Below are 369 nucleotides of genomic sequence, written 5' to 3'. Positions count from 1 at the left end.
GGAGAGGATGTGGGAAAATTGGAACATTGTTCCATTGCTGGTGTAGTTGTGAGATGATCCAGCCATTTTGGAGAGTAATTTGGAACTATACCCAAAGGGCCATAAAAATGTTCATACCCTTTGACCCAGCAATACCACTTCTAGGGTTGTATCCCAAAGAAATCACACAAGCCGGAAAAGGATCCATATGTATAAAAATATTTATAGCGACTCTTTTTGTGGTAGCCAAGAATTAGAAATCAAAGGGATGCCCATCAATTGGGGAATGGCTGAACAAGCTGTGGTATATGAAGGTAATGAAATACTATTGTGCAATAAGAACTAGGAATGATATGGACCTCATAACAACCTGGAAAAACCTACATGACA

Source organism: Trichosurus vulpecula, chromosome 8, assembly GCF_011100635.1.
Source record: "Trichosurus vulpecula isolate mTriVul1 chromosome 8, mTriVul1.pri, whole genome shotgun sequence".
In the NCBI taxonomy this organism is placed as follows: Eukaryota; Metazoa; Chordata; class Mammalia; order Diprotodontia; family Phalangeridae; genus Trichosurus; species Trichosurus vulpecula.
The sequence above is the reverse complement of the archived record's forward strand: the minus strand, read 5'-3'. Positions refer to the sequence as shown.